Genomic DNA, 21,972 nt, shown 5'->3' on the forward strand with positions numbered 1-21,972 from the left:
TAAAACACAATAAAAACAGTAAGAGCATAATGGAAACAGCACTAAAACACAGAAGGTACTGGTAAGATAAAGAGAGAGATTATTAGATACCCAGAACTGTGGGCATAGTAAACAGACAATAAGATAAAAGGGTAGGCAATTTACCCCAAGGGATACATTTTGGCTACAGGCCATGGATGATGGGGCTGGTAGTCCAGAACACCTGGGAGGTTTCAGGTTGGGAAGCATGACCTACTGGATAATGTATATAAAAAGAAACAGATGCCCCACCTCAAATTGGAGCAAAATTGGAACTGATTTAGGGCACAATCCTATCCATGTTTAGACAGAAAAAGGTTCTATAACTACCAGCATTCCTCCAGCCAGTCATGCTGGCTGGAGCAGTGCTGGCCCTTAAGGCTGCTTCTTCATGTTTTAAACAAAGTTTGCTTGGGTATGGGAAAGGATGGGTGCATATTCTCTTGCAACACTTCAAAACAGTGGTTTGCAAACTTTTTACACTCATACTTCCAGCTTCAACTTTCCTGTCTAGTAACCCCAGTATGCTAGAGAGGCATTTGGTTCGGTGCTTGCATGCTTCGTTCACGTTGCCTCTGGGTATCACTGTTGTCTCACATGAACTGTGAGTGAGGCTTAGAGCACAACCCAAACTCTCCTGCGATGTACATTAAAGGAGAACATCTGCATGGATGGTAAACGGTCTTACTCTGTCATCACACAGGGGGAAAGTCGTGTTTCCTTACCGTCACTTCTCTGTCCACGCGTTTGTCCCTCATTACAACATAAACAACGTGCACGTGGCTCTTTCAGTGGGCCGGTTTGATCGCGCTGCTTCTCTTGCACATAGTAAGAGATAGCTGCAACTTCTGTCTCGAAAAATAAGTTGGACTTACTGGGGTTTTTTTTTTTTTGTCACGTGAAGGCTAGAAGGGGTGGGATGCAGACAACGTCGTGAGGGGGGCACAAATCAAATCTTTATTATGCAACCAAAATAGGTTTTAGCCAACATCATCAACATCAACAATAGACACCACCAGGTACAATATAAAACAGAGTATTATAGTAGTTCGGTCACAATAATATATATTAATTACATTTCCGTTAATTAATTAAAATCCGTGAGTGCCCAGCAAGGAGCATGCAATAAAATGCACAGCTGATGACTCCCTTAGGCTATCAACAGCTACTAGCCCTGGTGGCTATATTCTACTTCCAGTTTCAGAGACACTATGCCTATACACACCAGTTGCTGGGGAACATGGGTTGGAGGGTGTTGTTACACTCCGGTCCTGCTTGTGGCTTTCCCCTGAGCAGTTTGTCGGCCGCAGACTAGATGGCTCTTCTTATGTTCTTTTCAGGGAAGTTTGTCTGCTCATGCTTAGGTTTGTTCATGATTCTCACTCTACATGCACAAGGTCCTGCATCCAGTTCCCAGATAACCCCAGGCGCCAAGGGGAAGGAGGACCACACCTTCCAAAAGGGCCAATGCTCAAGTAGTATTGCAGGTGCTTTGCCGGCAAAAGGCCCTGGGTTCAATCCCTAACATCTCCAGTTAGGACTGGATTTGAAAGACTCCAATCAGCAACCCTAGAGAACTCTTCACCAGCTTCATGTCCTCCGGATGTGTGTGGTTAGATTCCCCATCATCCCCAAACAGCATGACCAACTGGATGGGGATAACGGGAGCTGTAGTCAACCCCATCTGGAGGGTGACAGGTTGGGGGAGACTGGTTTGGACAATACTGAGCTTGGTGGACCAGAGGCGTGACCCCTTTTGTATGTTCCTACTGCTCTTCTCATTGAAGAACCCCTGAGAAGCTTCAATGGAACAGCGTTTGAAAGCTACTCTTTAAAAGAAGATCCTAAACACATACTTTCCTGGCAGTAAGTCCCCTTACTTTTGAGTAGACATGTACAGCATTGCATTGTCTGTTGTCTATTCATTTAAGTCCAGCTCCTCTGTGTAAAATAGATTCAAGAAAAAGTACAAGGCAATAGCTACCAATATAAAAAAATCGCCTGTTGCTTTGATCCAAGACATGCCTTCTGAGAGAAGAAGGGCTCCACTCGCAGAACGGCCCTCCGCCTGATGGCAGGGGATCCCCCTCTCCCCAAACCACAGCTCACTGCATTCAGCAGGGACTTTTGACTCTCTGTGTAGCATTTTCAGCAGGGTAGAGGGGCTGTCATGGGAAGGCGGGGGCACGGATGTCCACTTCCGCTAGCACAGTTGATCCAGCGTGATCCAACCCAATATTTTCTTTCAATTTCCCTAGGAGCGAAATACTGGATTGCAACATGATGCTGAAGTTGGCTGCTAGTTCTCAGTTCCCACTTCCTTATTTGCGGAAAAGTTTGAAACAGAGCTCAATCAGTAAACCAAATAAGGATTTAAAGTTTCTATGGCCCTGCACCCCAAAATAAACTTTGGACTATCTCATATCATACATCTGCATGATCAGGGGAATGCCCCCTTCAAAATCAACAACCGCCCTCTCCAGTCAAAACAAATCACTTCTTGAGCAATAAATGTGAATGTGTGATGGCCCTGATGACAATTACAAATAAAGAACTGGAGGTGTGCGTTTGGGACACCCAGTGGAGTCTGGTGGCTCCAATTTCAGTGAGGCTGTGAATCCATTTTGGGTTTTAGTCAGAACCAGCAGGAACACCCAGAATAGATTCACAGTCCCACCACAATCAGAACCAGCAGTCTCCCCTGAGTGGAAGTTCATGCATGCTTACTCATTGGGACAGTGGTAGGCAATCTAGTGTCCTCCAGATAGTTTAGACCACAACATCCATTATCCCCAGCCAACGTGGCTAATGGCCAAGGATTTTGAGAGTTGTAGTCCAAACCATCTGAAGGTTGCCTACCACTGCCTTTTTGCTCCCTGGAGCAAGACCACTCTCCATTGTATTTTGCGCAGTAAATCCTGCCGGAGTGAATCCTGCTGTCACACAAAACATTGCCTGTATGCAGAGTTTACAAGTAAAGTTAAGATCCGTCCCGCCCCTTTAGCCAGTGAAGCCCTGGCTCAAATGAATTCCAGAAATATTTACTATATGCAGTTACTATATACTGAGAATGAGAGACTTTTAGGTTATCTAGCCTGCAGTGTAAAGTAGTGGTTAGAGTGTTAGACTGGGACTCTGGAGTTCTGGGTTCTAGTCCCCACTCGGCCATGAAGCCCGCTGGGGGATTCTGAGCCAGTTACTGGCTCTCAGACTAACCTACCTCACAGCATTGTCGTGAGGATAAAATGGAGAGGAGGTGGACCACATAGACTGCCTTGTGCTCCTTGGAGGAGAGGCAGGATATAAATGTAATAAAAAATAAAGTGTTTGCTTTGACAGGCAGTGGCTCTGCAACATCTCACAAACTGCATTTTTCTAGTGCTGCTAGTCGGGATTTTTTGAAATGGCAATGCTAGGGATTTGTATGGTGAAACGTGTGCTCTGCCACTCAGCAATGGCCCTTTCACAAAAAATGCAGTTGCATTGGCCAGGAATTGGAACCACACCCCAGCACAAATTTTCCCCAGATGCACTGAAGTTTGCTGATGTTCCTGACATCTGTACTGTGTGCAGTCTGTCTTCTTCAAATGTCAAGTAGAAGTGCCTGTAATTCTTTCAGCGCATAGCCCTGTTCAATATCCATAGGGCTGTGCCTACTTTGTAACTGGCAAGGTATTATTATTATTATTTATTTATATAGCACCATCAGTGTACATGGTCTCTCGTGGAGTTGTGTGTTCAGTTTTGGGTAACCCTTTCTGAGTAAGAGGCAGATAAACTGGAATGAAGCAATAGGCTAAGACAGCTTCCCACAAGCTGATGCCCTCCAGATGGGTTGGACTGCAATTCCCCTAAGTCCCAGCCAATGGAAGCTGGTGGCTCTGGTGTCGCTGGGGCGGTGAATTCACTCAGGGATTCAGCCAGAACTCTAAAGAAGCTATGCAAGGTGCTGAACCCTATCCCCAAAATAGGTTCAATGCCTTGGATATTCCTTTAGAGTTCTGACTGATTATAACTGAAACCAGGAGCGGATTCACTGCCCCACTGTCATCAGAGCCACCAGCCTCCACTGGAAAAGTAATTGTTTTCGAAAAGAAATTTGGTGGTGAAAATATTTCAAAGAAATTCTAAAGGGCTGGATTTTAATTTCTGGTTCTTCCCTTACATAGGAGGTGGCTGAAGAGTACACCCAAGTGCCCTGACTTTCATTGTACAATCATCTCTCTGGCAGCCTGTAGCCTCCTCAGCTTCCCACACTTCAATTAAAGCCCAGGGGAAGATTTCATGAGGTAATTCCTCCCATAGGGCCTCTTCAGAGGTAGCCTGGGTGATTAGGTAAGGTAAAAAATACCACAAAAATAAATTAATACACCCTGAGAACGAGGCAGAACAGTGGAAGCTTCTTTCATGGGAGCAGCAGGGGGAAACTTTCAGGAAATTGGAGGACAGCAGTAGCTCTACCTCTTCCCTGGAGCTGGAACACAACCTAGGCCCTAATCTACACCAAGCAGGATATTGCACTATGAAAGCGGTATATAAAAGGCAGGAGCCACACCAAGCAGGATATTGCACTATGGAAGCGGTAGGAAGCAGTATATGGAATGTGTCAATGGGCCCCAATAGTTGTCAGTGCACTTCAATACTGCTATAAAGCAGTAGTGTGGCTTCTGCCTTTTATTTACCTCTTTCAGACCACTTTCAGAGTGGAATATCCTGCTTGGTGTAGATTAGGCCTAGCCCCCTCACACCAGCATTGTGGTGGATGCAAAATGGGAGGCCAGCTTGCCAACACACTTGAGGCTGTGGCAGCATTAAAAACATAACAAGCCAAAAACCTTACGAAAAGAAATAAGCTGTGCTACAGCCTCTGCCAACGGCGAGCCCTTCCTGTGAGAAACTGTCAAGAATTTCTCCTCCCCCTGGAGAAATTCAGTGAAATTGTCCAACCAAATTCTCTGCCCACAAATAGAGTAGAGAATTTCAAGAGGCCATTTCTACACAGCTCTACTTTAAACATTGTCCAAAATACACAAGGTCAAGAAGCGAAGTAGCTACGTTCAGGGTGGAGAAGCTTTTTCAGCCAGGAGGGCTGAATGTAATTTTTGGACAAGCACTCGGGCTGCCTTCCTGTAGTGGGTGGGGCCAAAATACAATGATGATAATGATGACACGGATGATACAATGATGCTGATGCTGATGACACGGAATAATGGGCTCAAGTTAAAGGAAGCCAGATTCCGGCTGGACATCAGGAAAAACTTCCTGACTGTTAGAGCAGTGCGACGGTAGAATCAGTTACCTAGGGAGGTTGTGGGCTCTCCCACACTAGAGGCATTCAAGAGGCAGCTGGACAACAATCTGTCAGGGATGCTTTAGGGTGGATTCCTGCATTGAGCAGGGGGTTGGACTAGATGGCCTTGTAGGCCCCTTCCAACTCTGCTATTCTATGATTCTATGATTCTATGATGATGATGATGATGATGATGAAAATGGCTGCATATTGTAGCTTAAAGCTCTTCCTGCCAATAACGAAGCCTTAAGAGAGACATTTCAAGCTTTTACAATGGAGGTGGAAACTGCACAACACCCAAGGAACCCCAAAATGATTGGCAGGTGGGAGGGGAAAGGATAGGGCCTGGGAAGGAGCAGGAGCATCTGTGGAATTGCAGAGGGCTGGATTGGGATTCCTGGGTGGGATGGATTTGACCCCTGCAGCCTGGAGGAGAAGACTATCAATGGCTACTAGTCCTGGGGTGGGTGGGGAATCTACACAACTGCTTTTAAAGCGCTTTAAAGCACTTTGAAAACGTTTTGAAAACTGTATATGCAGTGTGTCCTGGGCCCCAACAGTTGTCAAAACTGTTATAAAGCACTTTAAAGCGCTTTAAAGCAGTAGTGTAGATCCCCCCTGATGGCTAAGTGCAACCTCCAGTATCACAGGCAGTAAGCCTGTATGCACTAGTTGCTGGGGAACATGGGTGGGAGGGTGCTGTTGCACTCATGTCCCGCTTGTGGGTTTCCCATGTGCTGCTGATTGGCCACTGTGTGAACAGAGTGCTGGACTAGATGGAACCTTGGCTCTTCTTAAGTTCTTAGGTTCCCAACCCCTGACTTATGCTAACAAAATAAGGATGCCCGGCTGGTTCACACTAAAGATCCATCTGGCCTACAGCCTTCCATCTTGGGCACTGGCCAGGTAGGGCATGATGGATGTATTAATCACCCCTGATGCTTCTTCCTCCTGGCATCCAGTGCCTGGAGATATCCAGTGCCTAAACACGGATGGTGACATAGATGTCTAGGAATGAGCTGATTCCTTTTTAAAAGTCTGTCTAAGATAGCAACTGCTGCTGCATCTTGTAATGATGAATTGCATCGATCCATCATGCATTGATTAAGAAATATTGCTTCCCTCCCTCTGCCCCACCTTGAGTTTTCTGCCAACTTGTATAATCTGACTATATTTGCCTTGATTTTACCCTTATAAGCCGCTCTGGGCATAGGGCCAGCCCTGCCACCTGGCAGAATGAGGTGGCCGCCTCAGGCAGCCAAGTTTGGGCATCATGAGAAGACAGCAAATTCTTAGTTATTTTATTGACTATTGTTGTATTTTTGTTGCCAGGGAGAGGCACTTGTGAGATTTTATGCTTCAGGTGTCAAAATAACTTGGCTGGCCTTGGGTACTCTGCATCTGGGTATTTGGGTACTCTGCTTCTGGACATCTGCAGGTCCACCTCAAGTCCTGGGCACTATCTGACCAGCCCTGAATCCTTTGTCCCTAATCTCAGAGGATCAGCCCCAAACCTGAACTGGATCACCCATGGACAATAGTCAGAAGAGACAGCACACACCAACAGATCTCGAATTAATACTCCAAAATTCCTAGCCAGGTAATACCTTTACTAGGCCAACCAAAAGAACACCAAAAATGTGTGCAAGCTTTTGAAATCAACAGAACTCTTCACTAGGCAACACATGTTACAAAAAATAGGTTGGAGTGGAGAGAGAAGAGGATGGGGCCAGGGTGTTGGGAGGCCAAGTTAAAGCTAAAGTCATAAAGTCTTTTATGCATTTTAATAGGAAGCTGCTTTAGGAGATGATCTTGGGTCTTGGCTGAGAAGTGGAGTATAAATAAAAGGAAGGAAGGAAGGAAAGAAAGAAAGAAGAAGAGAAGGAGAAAAAGGAAGAGGAAGGAGAGGTGGAAAGGGGAGAGAGAGGAAGGAAGGAAGTGGCAGCACATATATATTTAAAATAAATAAACTTACAAGATAACACTGAGTTCTAATGCTGTGAAAGATTGTATTTTGAAAAAAATCTCTCCATGCAGCATACTGTTCATGGGCTGTTGTTTCCCATGTTGACCCATTTATTGTTGGCAGTGCAGTCTGCCAAACAGACAGAGGGGTATTGCTTTGCCGCCAGGGAGCCAGACTTCTGGGGGTTTCGTTTGCTCTCCTGGACAGGACGTCCTGGTCATTATGCTAAGCCTCTAACCCCTGATTGCCTCCTCCTCCCCATTAGATTGGCAAACAGCTTAAACAGCAGGAGTTGAGATAGGCCTGGCTCTATAAAGAGTTCTGGGGGTGTCCCTCTCTCTGCCGCTCACTCACTCTTTCCACCAGGACCGTCATCACCATGATGGAGAGCCAGCTCTGCCTTCTCACCGTCCTGCTCCACTCCTTGCCTGCAGTGCACAGCCACATCTGGGCCTGGATGTACTCTCTGCCTCACCCCAATGACAACGAGGTGGCGTCCCCAAAATACCCTGGACAACCAGCCAGCCTGGAACTGACGGTAAGCGAATGCCAGGCATGGCATCCATCCTGCCCTGTCCTTGGAGAATAGGTTAGTTTGGGGCCAGGTTATTTGAAGGAACGCCTCCTCCCATATGTACCTACCCGGACCTTAAGATCATCTACAGGGGCCCTTCTCCGTGAGCCCCTGCCAAAGGAAGTGAGGCAGGTGGCTACTAGGAGGAGGGCTTTCTCCGCTGTGGCACCCCGGTTGTGGAATGAGCTCCCCAGAGAGGTCCGCCTGGCGCCTACACTGTACTCCTTTCGTCGCCAGCTGAAGACCTTTTTATTCACTCAGTATTTTAACACTTAATTTTAACTTAAATTTAAATTATACTGTTTTAACTCTGTATTTTAACCTTATATCAATTTTGCTGCGTGGTTTTATCCTGGTTGTGCTTTTTATATTGTATTTTGTATTTGTATTTTTAACTTGTTGGTTGTTTTATGATGATTTTAATTTTTGTGAACCGCCCAGAGAGCTTCGGCTATTGGGCGGTATAAAAATGTAATAAATAAATAAATAAATAAATAAATTTTCACCAACTGAAGGCCTCCCTTTCAATCAGGAAAGTGGAGAGCAAGAATCATGAATACACAGGAGCCTATAGGCATATAAGGGACTTTGCACATATGAGAAGAGACATTCTTCCCCAATGTGGTGCCCTCCAGAGGTGTTGGACTATAGATCCCATCATCCCCTGTAAGAATGGCCAAGATGAGAGTAGTCCAACACCTCTGCAGGGTACCTGGGTTAGGGAAGGCTGCATTAAGGCACAATCTTACATTTGTTAAGACAGGAAAAAATCCTACAACCCTCGGCATTCCCCAGCCAGCCATGTTGGGTGGGGAATGCTGGGAGTTCTAGGACTTTTTTCTGACTAAAATATGCATAGTATTGTGCCCTTAGTGTGTCAGACTATGGGGCATCCTTGGGCTAGCTCCAGCCTGTCTACCTTGCAAGGTTGTTGTGAGGATAATAGGGTGGTGTGTGTGTGTGTGTGTGTGTGTGTGTGTGTGTGTGTGTGTGTGTGTGTGTGTGTGATATGTATCCTGTCTTGAGTTCTTTAAATGAAGAGGGACAAGAAATGTAAGTAACAATAGCTTCTGTGTGACTATTATGGTCTGAGTGGGGAAGCCCAGCTAGGCACTATTGTTTTGTCAAATAACTGGGCCTAATTTCTTTTTAGCAGCCTTACAGCATCTACGGTTCTTTGGGAGATTTGGCATACATTTTTGACAGGAAGGTAAGCAATCTAGTGCCCTCCAGATGTTTTGAACCACAGGTTCCATCATCCACTGCCAGCATACCCAATGGGAATTATGGTAGCAGTAGTCCTGAACATCTGAAGGGCACCAGATTGCCTGATGTACGAAGTCAGTATGGATGGCATTTGGCTTTGTGGGTGTTTGCATGCACGCTCCCTCCCCAGAGGACCCACCTTCAGTGAAAATTTAAATCATCTTCAAGCTGCTTTGACTTTTCCCTAAAGTATTGAAGATTATGTGAGCCTGTTGAAAATTCTTTGTTAGAACAGCTTTCCTAGCCCTGGTGCCCTGTAGATGTCTTGGACTGCAACTTCCATCTGTCTGACTGGGAATGATGGGAATTGCACTCCAATTCATCTGGCAGGCCCCAGGTTGGGGAAGGCTGTCATAAATCAAGGGTCCCCCACTGGGGCTTCTAGGACTGGTGCCACACATGAGAACCAAGCGGGTTTTAAAGCAGGGGTGTTAAATCTCTTTCAGTCCGAGGGCCAAATTCCATGTTGGAAACGCTCTCGGGGGCTGAATTCCAACAGTGGGCACGGCTGAAGGCAGAAGAGGGTGGGACCAAAATACTACCCTATTTCAGCTTAAAGGTCTAACTGCCAGTAACGAAACCTTAGGAGAGGCATTTCAGCCTGGTTTGGGGCGGGGGACTACACAAAAGCCAGAAAACCACCAACGATTGGTGGTTGGGGAAAATAGAAAGGAGCCAGGGGAAAGAGACATGGCCCTCTGAAGAACCCTGGAGGGCTGAATTTGGCCCCTGGGCCTGTGTTTCTGCACCCTTGTTTTAAAGGGTAGCATCAGCATTCATCAACTTAGAACAGCATACATCAACTAACATCACCCCTTTTTCTCTGCAGCAGACTGTGTGCAATCCGGAGACCAGTTGCCCTGAAGGGCTCTTCTGTGACCACCACTTTGGCCTCTGCCTGACCCTCTGGCAAGAAGGCGAGTTCTGCCGTCAGGATGCCCACTGTGCCGAGGGCCTGAGCTGCATGTTTGGCAAATGTCACCCAACTGTGCCTGGTGGGCAAGAAGGTAAGGCATGTTATCTATGTACTAATGACCTCCAGGCTGGACTACTGTCATGAGCCATACATGGGGCTGCCTTTGAAGACAGTTCAGAAACTTCAGCTGGTGCAGAATGTGGCTGCCTGAGTGTTGGTGGAGGTGAGACAATCTGATCACATAATGCCTATTCTGTGCCAGCTGCACTGATTACCAGTGTGTTTCTGAGTCCAATTTAAAGTGCTGGCTTTGACTTTTAAAGCCTTAAACAGTTTGAGACCAAATTCTTGAAGGGCCACCTTCTCCCATATCAACCCATCCACAATTTAAGATCAGAAAGAGAAGTCCTGCTCATTTGTCTGCCTTTGAGAGCAGTCAGGTGGGTGACCACACATGAGAGGGCCTTCTCTGCAGTGGCTCCACATCTCAGGAATAAGTTGCCATTGCGGGTCCACCATGCTCCATCAATACAGACTTTTAAGAAGGCCTTGAAAACATATTATTTTATTCTACTAATATGATTACTGCTGCTGTTTTCCTTGCTGGTTTTGATCTTGTTTTTTATTGCTGTTTTATTGTGTTTTTATCTCTTTTCATATTGTATTGGTTTTATGTATTTTATTATTGCACGCTGCCTTGGGAGGGCTCCTGTGCTTAAAGGCGGCCAAGAAATATTTTAAATCAATAAATTAAATAAGGCGTGGAGCAGACGGACTTGAAACAACGGTTTGTGCGTTTCCAGTAGGGCAAGTCTAAATTACTCACCCCTGCAATTCAGGAAGAAAGAAAGTGTGCCACGTTGGCACACATTTATTTATTATGATTTGTTTACCCCTTTCATTTTTACCCTGCCTCTCCACCAAAAATACAGCAGTCATGCAGGCTAACAGTAATACAACCAAGATTAAAATGAATTTTATTAAAACAACTATAAAAACAAATTAATTTAAAACACAATAAAAGCAATAAAAATAGTAAATGTCATCATTTGTATGTTGTAATTACAACCTCTATCATCACAGACCATGAGCCTTTCCTCTATATCTCAAATCCTGCTCCTCAATGTTTTGATCATAATTCTGCTTGGTTTCATGCTCTACTACTCTGTCTTCTCATTTCTCATCTTTATTTTAAACTTCTTGTACAAGCACTCCATGTTCTCCATGTTCCCCTTGCTCCTAAGTACAATAATGAGGAAGAGAAATGTCTCTGTTTTGGGTTGGGGAATATAATTTGTTAAGTTGCTGATGAAATTAATCTGGGAAGGGAAGTGCTCATTCAAATTCTTAAACTTCCAGTTTGTAAAACCTGTTCAGGCGTGAAGAATTTTTCAAGTATTTGGGATAGACATAGTTAGAAACTGCAATGTTCTAGCTTGTATTGAAATTGATGAGTGTGTGTGGGAAATTCTCACCACTGTTCTTTAAAGGTTGACTTTGTAAAAATATATATTCAGAATTCCTTCACGCCAGTCCTCCCCAAATAATAATAATAATAATAATTAATTTAAAAAAATTATTTGTTACCCGCCTCTCCCTCTGGATCGAGGCAGGGTACAACACAAATAAAAACACCATAAAATACATACAACTAAACGTTTAAAACCAGTGCATCATTAAAAGCAGCACACCATTAAAAAAGGCATTGTCTTGAGTACTTTTGTTCTGAAACACCTGCTGAAATTTACTTGTGGAAGGAAATCCTCATTCAAATTAATCGGTTTAAAGTTTGAAAAATGTGCTCCATTTCAAAGTTATCCCCTTTCCCTGCTTAAATTCATTTGGGTTCTAAATTATTCCCCTTGCTCCTTTTAGGTGCCCGCTGCCATCAGGATAAAGACTGCTCTCCTGACGCATGCTGTGCCCGCCTCCACGGAGAGATGGTTTGTAAGAAAAGACTACTTTTAGATGAAGGATGCTACATACCCCAAGGAGGGATTGGATTCAGCGTGAACCAGGTGTGCCCTTGCCTAGAAGGGCTAGTCTGCAAAAGGATGCTGCCTGACAGAGAGTGAGTACCAGTGTGGATTGTGGATGGGTGGGAAGGATGGACAGCAACAAATGGACCTTCACCTCCAGTGTGCTTCCTTAAGCAAAGCTTTGTCATAAGAGGGGCACCAGGTATGCTCGGCCTACCAGGAAGTAATGCATACCTGGGCAGGGGTTACATCAGGGGTGTCAAACCTCTTTTAGCCCAAGTGTAACCCTTGGGTCGGTACCCAGGGCCGGGTTCTATGTCTAGGGGTTGTTTGTTTTTCCCTTAAGGTTAGCTCAGGCTCAAGCCCCCACCCAGGAAACCTGGGACACCAATTTAGAGATGTCTGAGTAGCAACCTCACCCACACACCTGAGGTATAAGTACTGGTATTTATTCAGTTTGACAAGCAACAGAAATAGAACATAGAAAACAACCTTTTGATTAACACATCTCCCTCCCAAGGTCTAGGTAGGCCGATGGAAGCCTGTGTCCTTTAGCCTTATTCACAACCCCAGGAGACAGTGAATGAATAGGGATCCTCCAGGCATGCAATAAGAATGGTATTAAAGGCAAAACTGAAGTACTTTGGCCACATAATGAGAAGACAGGATACCCTGGAGAAGAGGCTGATGCTAGGGAAAGTGGAAGGCAAAAGGAAGAGGGGCCGACCGAGGGCAAGATGGATGGATGATATTCTGGAGGTGACGGACTTGACCTTGGGGGAGCTAGGGGGAGCGACAGCTGACAGAAAGCTCTGGCGTGGGCTGGTCCATGAAGTCACGAAGAGTCGGAAGCGACTGAACGAATAAACAACAAAAAGGTGGCAGCAACAGGAACTGGGGTGCGCTGCAAAGAGAGCTGATTCAGCAGCAACAGGAACTGGGGTGCACTGCAACGAGAGTTGATCCAGCAGGCCCAAACCAGGAACCACTTCCAACACTAACCATGTCAAAGTTCAGCTCCTCCTTCTGCAGCAAGAGACTGTTGCATGCACAACACTATATGCAAATGAGCTCCTTCATGTTAGGGCATGTTTTTTCTGCTCCCCCCCCCCCCCCCCCGGGTGGTGTGTACTCATTTCTCTACTGCTTTACACAAGGGCCAGATTCTATTTGGGAGAAGTTCCTGGGGGCTGTATTCCAGTGGTAGGTGGGGCCAAAGGCAAAATGGGGTGTGGCAAAAAAGAGGGGGTGAGACCAAAAACGCCATCTCTTACTGCTAGTAACTAAGCCTTTGGAGAGGCATTATGGAAAGAAGGACAGGGCTCCTGTATCGTTATAGAAAAGGGAAATTCAGCAGATGTCATTTGTATGGTCACCCTAATTTTGTCCTTTTAGAATGGGGGCGGGCATGCAAAAGCTGGGAAATCAAATGATTGGTGATCGGGTGGGGGAACAGATGTAGTCAGAGGAAGTGGGCATAGCCGTCTCAAGGAAACCCCAGAGGGCTGGTCTGAGACTCAAGGTATGCTGGATTTGGCTCCTGGGTGTGAGGTTCTGCACTTAATGCTTACACTGAGCCATGACTCAACCCTGGAACCTATTTTCAGATAAGTCACAGTGAACTTCCAACCTTGCTTAGCCATTTCATGTGCTCAGTCTCCTTTTATTTAATTGTAAATGTATGAGTCACCTTTTGGTCTAAATAGGCCCCCCAAGAATACTTACAGTTGAAATATTTTTAAAACTTTAATAATAATAACAATAACAATAACAATAATAATAATAATTGTTTCCTGTTGAAGAATCCTGTGTGATGTGAAAATCTGCTCCAATTAAAAAAACCAGTCCAATTAAAAAACAAATCTCTCTTCCTCTCTCTTCCAGGGTACCCTTTGAGTACGGGACAGATAAAAGTGACTGGAGATGCAAAAAGAATTAAGCAAGACGGAAACCCAGCGTTTTTGAAATAGCTGTATATATTCCATGTAAATAACACTGTACATAGAGCTGTTCTGCCCTCCCCTTTCTCTTAAGCGTTTGCAAATAAATGTACCTGAGCTGTGTAACCAAGTAAATGGAGGCTTGAGTAATTCTTAAATGGATACACTGATGATGTGAGCAAAGTTATTATTATTATTATTAATTTATTCATTCATTTATTTATATAGCACCAACAATGTCCTTGGTGCTGTACAGAATATACAAATAAAACAGCAATACCCTGCCTAGAGGCTTACAGTCTAAAATCACATTAAAACATACGAAAGGGGGAAGGGACAGTTGAAAATGGACAGCCCTGCAGGGCATTTCTATCAATGTCTACTCAGAAGTAAGACCCACAGCATTCTGTAGGGGTTATTCCCAGGTAAATAATACTAATACTAATACTAATACTAATAATAATAATAATAATAATAATAATAATATGTATGCATAGGATTGCAGCCTTACCCGTCCATACACAATTTTGAAAGCTCCTTATACAAACATTCCAGCTCCTACACAGCCCTCCTTCTGCTGTCCTCCTATTTCTTCTTAGCAAGGTGCTTGTTTTGATATGTCTTTCCCCAATGGCTTGATGGACTCATCTGTGCGCCATCACTAGCCTTCCTCAACCTGGTGCTTTCTAGCTGACTTGGACTACAGCTCTCAAGACTCCAGTGCCAATGGCTATGCTGGCAAGGAATCATGGGACTTGTAGTTCAGCTGAAAGGCACCGGGTTGGACAAGGCTGATCCAGACCTAGAGCAGGGGTGGACAACCTGCAGCCCCCAGACTAATTTCAAAAGCCCCCTGTAAGTGATCCATTCAGATCCGTGGCAGAAGCTATCTGGCCCTCCTTCTCCAGCACCTCAGTGGGCAAAGTAGCATTGGGTAGAGGGTGGGAGACAAAGAGAGACAGAAGTTTAGCCTCACCCACTTTTGGCTCTGGTCCGGCGCACCACTAGCTTAAGCCCCACCCACTACAGACTTAGTCCCTGCCCACCAAGGACGGTGCCAGACTTTTGTGCCCTACGTAAGGCGAGCTACTTGCACACACACACCCCAAAATTGCCAACTTCAATTCAGCTGTTCAAGAAGAGTTTCTGAACTATTACATTTTCCTTTTATTATGTTTTTTTCTTAAAACAGCTAATCTGTATAAAACTGTGACCCTTAAAGGTCAGTACTGCGCCCCTCTGAGGTCTGCGCCCACCACCACACAGCCCTGACAGATTAGACCCTTGCTAGAAAAGTTTCCCACCCCCAACTAAATGTGGCAGCCATGTGCCCATTTCTTTCAATGCAGACTTGCCCCAATCATGTATAAAGCTGGGGGTGGGGGTCAGTGGGTTGCTTTATGGGCCTCCGTGAAGGGCCGTGACTCAGTTGGAGAGCATCTGTTTTGCATGCAGAAGGTCCCAGGTTCGACCCCCAGCATGTCCAGGTAGGGCTGAAAAAACTGCCTGAAATCCTAGAGAGCAGCTGCCAGTCAGTGTCAACAGTACTGGGCTACATGGACCAATAGTTTGATTCAGTAGTTTCTATGCTGCATTCCCCTGGAAATCCACTATATTTCAAGAAATAATTTATTTAGGTATACTTACAGCATCCAGGTTTAAGCAGATGCAAAGTACTTTTAATTCCATTTCACTATACAACTCTTTATTTAATTGATAGTTTGTCATCTGCTTCTTAGTAGTCAGCTATTCCTTGCAGAGAGAGAGAGAGAGAGAGAGAGATATTCTTATGAGTCCTTTAATCACAGCAGAAGGGTAACACCCTTAATCCACACAGATGCCTTCTAATATAGTGTGTGCTTTAAAAGCTGTATTGGTGTTCCTTCCAAACAGAGAAAATTACTTCAAATAAGCCTTTTGGCCAGCTGGGGGTATAGCTCAGTGGTAGAGCATTTGACTGCAGATCAAGAGGTCCCTGGTTCAAATCCAGGTGCCCCCTTATTTTCCTTTTTAACTCTGGAAATTTAATTTCTCAGAAAAATGATTAGTATCTACAAGGAAAATTAACATGTCATGCAGTAAATACCATACAGATGTCACCAGACTAAGCTCTTTCATAGGCATGAGGCTGCAAGAAGATGTGCATGTAGCTTACCTAATAGCAACCATTTAATCTTGGGAGTGGGAGAAATGATAGAATTCTGTTTAACTGGTAACAGGAGGGATGGAAAGACATATACACAGAGAATATATATATATATATATATATATATATATATATATATATATATATATACATACATACATACATATATATATCCCATCGCTGTCAATTCTAAACTCAGTGGGTTCACACAGGATTTCCTGCTCAGTTTATTTTGCTGAATTTGAGGTATAGAACATATACCTCAAATTCATATATAAATGTTCATGTACAGAACATTTGATTTGAAGATCAAGCTAGATATACTTATTGGAAACTTCTTCAACTGCATTAGAAAGAATTTTTGCAGAGTAAGCGTTGTCTGACCACACCTGAGACAGAAGACAACTGCAAGCTTTAAACAGGACCTTTACTTAACATTAACTGGCAGCAAAGTAGGCAAAAGTGAAACTGGAAATTCATTAACTGTTTAGCGGCTTTTCAAACAGTTATTTCCCCTCCATGCACTGGGTTTGAACTGGCAGACTAATTGAAGGAAAGGTAATCGAATCAAGACTGCTGGGTTCTCCCAAGTTTTGAAAATAGTATTATCATCATCGTCAGCCCCACTTTCAGATTGTCCAATGCATTCCAAAAAATAAAATTATTTTCTGTGTCAGGGGAGTGTTTATGTATCTTACTTTGGAACTTAGTATGGTGACATATCTACGCAATTCACTCGGAGCTAAATGTAAATGGTACATGTGATACCTGCCAATGGATCTCCCCACACAATTTTAGGGAGCATAATTTTATTTTCCTAATAACCATGGGGTATGGAAGGTTAGAAAAAGATTTGGATTGGCTATTATGAACCACGCCGGAGGTAGGGGACCTATAGGCACCTTGTTTTTCCCTACATAGCTAATAGCAGCTGTGGATATGGGAGAAGGCAATTTGCAGCCGGGGATGGGGTGGACGGTTCACCCTGCCCCTTGCTCTTAGGAGAAGGAAATTACATGGGGAAATCCAGTCACTGGTGCAGCCAGATAATTTCAGACCCTGGACGTAATGACCTAATTGCACACGGGGTGGGGGCTTTATACTCATCTACACTAAGCAGGATATTGCACTATGAAAGTGGTATATAAAAGGCAGGAGCCACACTACTGCTTTATAGCAGCATTGAAGTGCACTGACAACTGTTGGGGCCCATTGGCACATACCATATTCCACTTTCATACCACTATATCCAGACTGGTGTGGTTCCTGCCTTTTATATTCCACTTTCATAGTGCAATATCCTGCTTGGTGTAGATGAGGCTGGGGTTTGTTCTCAAATAAGTCATAGAACTACAGCCTAAGTTGGTCTAACATGTTAGATTTGTAAAAGAAAGACTGGTATATTTCATATCATCACTCTCATCCTAAACATATCTTCTCTGAAGTAAGTCCTATTGACTTCGATAAGCTTAGCGTTAGCATGAGCAGTGGTGCAGCCAGGTAATTTTAGATCCTGGACAATTATTTGGGGTGGGGGCATTTAGATGGGCATGGGCATTGCTTCATTTACGAAGCACCCAACTAACACTTCCCTTCTCCCCTCCCTGTCATCACATGTTTCACAACTGGTTCTACGCTCCAGATACCTTAGAGCAAAATCAACAAAATGCCTGATTTGAAAAGAAATATCCTGAGCAGGTGCAGTTGTGAATTTTAAACTAATTGAAATCCTAGCACTGTCATGACTACAATAAAATGGAGTCTGCTTCTTCTACCATGATCATAAATACATTAACTTGAGGATAAGCATAATTTTGTTGTAGAAAAGGGCAATATATCTTTAAAGTAAAAATAATTAAATGAGCATCTGTAACCAGGTACATGCCCAGCCCACTGCTCCCTAACTCTGAAATGTTTCAGAATAAGAAAGGGTGGTGCGGTGAGCAGCATCAGCCTTCATGGCTCGGTATGCCCACATCAGCCCAGGTGCTGATGCAGGGCCTCTTTGCCACTGCCCCCCATCACCTGCTGTTCTCTGGATGGTTATTTGCGGGGTCCCTGGACTGAAGGGGCCTCGAGATCCAGCCCTAGCTGCACCCCTAAATCCAACCACAAATTTCCCCACGTAATAGATGGTTCCATAAAGAGAGTTCCTGGCACTAATAATCAGAAAGCACAGTACAGTTGTTCCCTCTTTTTCTCCTTAATGGATTTTCTGTGTTAAGGAAAAAGGTGGAAGAAGAAGTAACGAAATGAGGGGTCACAGCTAGAAGAGCCTCCTGGGCCATAGCTAGACCTAAGGTTTCTCCCTGGATCATCCAGGGGTCAAACCTGTTCACCTAGGTGACACACAGGGGATCCAGTGCTCAGGCAGGGGTGAACCCTGGATGATCCCAGGATAAACCTTAGGTCTAGCTGTGGCCCTGGTAAACTTTCAAAAATGAGGCAGGACTTTTCAGATAAAATCCTCATCTCAAAACACTTTGGCCCTTTCTACACCTAAAGGTTATCCCAGGAAAATGGAGAGATCATCCCTGCCTGCTCCCGGGATCCCCTGTATGGCATTTGGATGTACAGGAACGATCCCTGGATATAGGGCTGGTGTAGACATGCCCTCTGTCTACTAGTTTAGCGTGACCCTCAAATAATATTTGTTTGAAGAAGGAAGTGGGTTGTTTTAACTGATGCAGCAAAAGTAACTGGTGTAACAAAAATGTTTCTTTTTATGTAAACTGCTTAGAGATCTTATGGTATCAAGTGGTATATAAGTTGTTTAAATAAACATAGGCAAGACCTACACTACTACTTTAAAACGGTTTATAATGGTATTGACAATTATTGGGGCTCAGGAAACGTCCATATGCAGTTTTCAATCTGTTTTAAAAATGTTATATCCTGTTTTGTGTAGATCTGGCCATAGTTTAAGTAAGATACAGGAATGTCTTTTGCCACTAAAGAAAATCAGTTTTTACAATGCAGTCGGTAGTCCCCAAATAATAATCGACTATTATTTTAAAGCACCAGGCTGACACTTTTCCTTTGGTTTTTCTGTGTTTCCCCGCAACTTCTCTGTTGCTGTCTCTTTGTATCCTGGGTTTAACTGTAGGGTGAAACAAAGCCCTTTTCAAATCTGTTACCTCAGGCTTGATTACAAGGCACTCTGCTCATGCTCAGAAGCACCGTATGCAATGTTATTTCATATATTTGAGTCCTGAATGCTGAAGTTCTAGGGCTGAACCATGCCTAAAATTGTTGAAGGTTTTTGTTGTTTTTAAAGAAAAGAAGTTCCACATGCAGTATAAGAATTCACATATAGTATAAACTATACTATATTTACTATGGCTAGTTGGTTTACTGTGACAGGCAGTAAACCAACAAGAAGGGTGGGTGTTTATTTTAAGTATGATTTTCATATGGTCTCTGGTTTCCACAGGATGAGGGGGTGGGATAGATGCTATCACATCACCAAGTAGAGGAAATATTTACCCACTTCCTGTCTTGTAAGAATAAGACTACTGCAAAGACATATTGTGCTGTTCAACAAAGAACAGGAAGAAAACATTGTCTGATTTTGATCACGTTTTCTGCACCGTCATCTTCCAGATTTCTAGGGGTGGGTGTTTGAAATTGCTGACAGTTTTTTGAACTGTTAGCAAGCAGAAAGTAATTGTTGTGTTGGCCCTAAAATGGTAGATAACAAGGTACTTATTTCTACCCCTCTGGAACTTATTTCTGGGTAAACATGCATAGGATTGGGTTGTTAGCTTTGTGTAGTATCATCATCATCATAATCATCATCGTTCAGTAAAAAAAAGCATGGGCAAATAAAGAAGAAGAGAAGAGTCATCGTTGTGGGGGACTCCCTGCTGCGTGGGATTGAAACCCAAGTATGTCATGAAGACCCATGGACTCGCCAGGTATACTGTCTCCCTGGAGCACAGATTAGAGATGTGACTGGAGGGTTGCCAAAGCTCATAAAGCCTACTGACATATACCCTTTTCTTCTCATTCAGGTGGGAACAAATGATATTTCCAAGCGGAGCTACAAAGAAATCACATCAGACTTTGAAGCTCTGGGAAGGAAACTCAAGAACTTTGGGGCCCAGATAGTTTTCTCATCCATCCTCCCAGTTCTTGGAAGAGGATTAGAAAGGGAAATAAAAATACTCTGAGGGAAAGTGACCACATCATACTTGAATGCTTAATTTTAGAATAAGCAAAAGCTGAGTGTAGCCATACATAAACTCTGGATTTTAGGAAAGCTGATTTTAATAAACTCAGAACTATGATAAGTAAGGTCCCATGGCAAGTGGCCCTAACGTAACGAGTCCAAGATGGTGGGAGTTTTTTGGTTTTTTTTAAATGACGTTTAAAAGGGATAAATGCCAAGTTCTACACCTAGGAAAAAGAAACCAAATGCACAGTTACAAGATGGGGGATACTTGGCTCAGCAATACTACAAGTGAGAAGGATCTTGGAATTGTTGTAGATCACAAGCTGAATATGAGCCAGCAGTGTGATATGGCTGCAAAAAAAGGAAATGCTATTTTGGGCTGCATTAATAGAAGTATAGCTTCCAAATCGTACAATTTGGAACACTCTTCATCTGTAGAACCATTCCCAATAAGGATGGTAGAATGCAAAGAGCTTTCTTTCTTTTTATTTATTTAAGAACATAAGAAGATCCATGCTGGATCAGACCTAGGCTTCATCTATTCCAGCACTTTGGTTCCCACAATAGCCAACCAGCTGTCAACCAGGAACCCACAAACAGGATATAGGTGCATCAGCACCTTACTGTCCATATTCCACAGCAACTGGTATATATAGGTTTATTGTCCCTGATATTGGAGGTAACACATCATCAAGACTAGTAGCCACTGATAGCCTCCAGGAATGTATCCAACCCCCTTTTAAAGCCATTCAAATCGGTTGTCATTGCTACGAGCATCATCAGATGTGTGTGTGTGAGAATTGTGGTTCCCTACCATCTCTTCTCTGCCCCCACTCCTGCCCCACATTATTTCCTCTTTCTTCCTGGAGAAGAAAGAGGAAGTAAACAGACCACATGGCCCATTCAGGGGCCATTTTTATCACGACGGTTTTCCTACACACAGCAGGAAATGGCAGCACATTGCATTCCCCCCCTAAAAAAAGTCAGATTAAAATGGGTCCATTTTGTGATGAAAAAAGGCAAGGAGGAGTGGGAAGCGCACGGGAAGCAGGAGGCGGTGTTTAAAGGACGCAGGGAAAAACATGAGTGGGCAGTAGTGAACGTGCGATAAAATCCTTGTCTGATGAACCCCTTAATCTTGTGGTAACAAATTCCATATTTGGAGCACAATCCTGTGTATGTTTAGAGAGAAAAAATGGCTGTCTGGGGAAAGCTGGGAATTGTAGACCTTTTTTCTGTCTAAACTTGCATAGGACTGTAATGACCCTTCCACCCCCAGTTCTTATAAAAGCAGAAGAAGAGCCCTACTAGATCAGATCAAGGGTCCATCTAGTCCAGCACTCTGTTCTCACTGTGGCCAGGCAGGGCCGGCGGTATCATTAGGCCAACTAGGCAGCCGCCTAGGGCACAGTACTGACCGTTAAGGGTCACAGTTTTATACAAATTAGCTGATTTAAGAAAAAAACATAATAAGTTCAAAGTTTGTGCTTTTTATTTTTTTCTACAAAACATCTGTTCCTAAAAACCGAAGTTAGCCATTTTTGGGGGTGGCGGTGCAAGTAGCTCGCCTTGCCTAGGGCGCAAAATAGTCTGGCATTAGCCCTGCCTGGCCCGGCCCTCCCTCTTGATGGCTTCCTCAATGGTGTTTGTTTTCTGCCGCCGCCGCGGCTGCTTCTGAAGTAACGAAAGGGGATCCCTCCCGC

General features: G+C 44.1%; 1 non-coding gene across 1 annotated transcript; it reads left to right on the forward strand.

Annotated features, from left to right (window-relative positions):
- The first annotated feature begins 15,876 nt into the window (after window positions 1–15,876).
- Window positions 15,877–15,948, forward strand: TRNAC-GCA (transfer RNA cysteine (anticodon GCA)). Its single transcript has one exon. It is a non-coding gene; the product is annotated as a tRNA-Cys (tRNA).
- The last annotated feature ends 6,024 nt before the right edge of the window (window positions 15,949–21,972 follow it).

This window comes from Elgaria multicarinata, chromosome 11 (genome assembly GCF_023053635.1).
Source record: "Elgaria multicarinata webbii isolate HBS135686 ecotype San Diego chromosome 11, rElgMul1.1.pri, whole genome shotgun sequence".
NCBI lineage: Eukaryota > Metazoa > Chordata > Lepidosauria > Squamata > Anguidae > Elgaria > Elgaria multicarinata.